Consider the following 836-nt stretch of genomic DNA (forward strand, 5'->3'; position numbering starts at 1 on the left):
ACGGAGTTCACGCGTCTACACGTTGCCATTAAAAATAATATTGAATCTTTACTTTTAGTTATTTATTTTATAAAAACTTGCTATTAGCTTATTTAAGAATTTAATATTAAATACGAGACTGCTTCATGTTTTTTAATTATAATATTTCTTCGCTTGCTTGAAGTTTCATTAAACGTGTTTCACAGGGTAAATTTTTCACCGTCGAACTTAGAGCCGCCCTAATTAAAAAGCGTTAATTACCGGCTCGGATTACAGGAAGAATGATTTTTATCGCGGGAAAAAATTTCCCTCCCTTTTCTCGCGTACGCTTCTTATTTTCACTCGCTCCCGTTTAAATCTACCCGTTCCTCCTAGTTAGGAAAACGTTACGCGGGAGTTTTTTTCAATTTCATCGTCCAGTCATACATACAAGGTGTCCCAGAAAAAATGATAGAGCCGAAAAGGGGTGATTCTGAAGGTGTTTCTGAACAACAATTTCCTTTGGTAAAATGCAAAGTAAGCCATAATTTTTGACTTATTAACGAAAAACACTGACCAATGAGAGCACGCGTAGGCCCACGTTCAGCCACTAGAGCGTTGGCTCGGGTCGTGACGCTCGGCAGTGGCTGAGCACGGACCTACACGTACTCTTATTGGTCAGTGTTTTCTGTTAATAATTTAAAAACCATGCCTCACCTTGCATTTTGGCAAAGGAAATTGTTGTTCAGAATCACCCCTTTTTGGCTCTAACACTTTTTCTGGGAATGAACTATATATAAACCGTTTATTTTGAAAGTGGCATAAGTCTATTGTCGAAAAAAATCAAGCTAGCTATTTTAATATGTACATTTCTACGT

The sequence above is a fragment of the Ceratina calcarata genome, unplaced genomic scaffold (genome assembly GCF_001652005.2).
Source record: "Ceratina calcarata isolate Rehan_Ccalc_2016 unplaced genomic scaffold, ASM165200v1 scaffold279.2, whole genome shotgun sequence".
Lineage (NCBI taxonomy): Eukaryota > Metazoa > Arthropoda > Insecta > Hymenoptera > Apidae > Ceratina > Ceratina calcarata.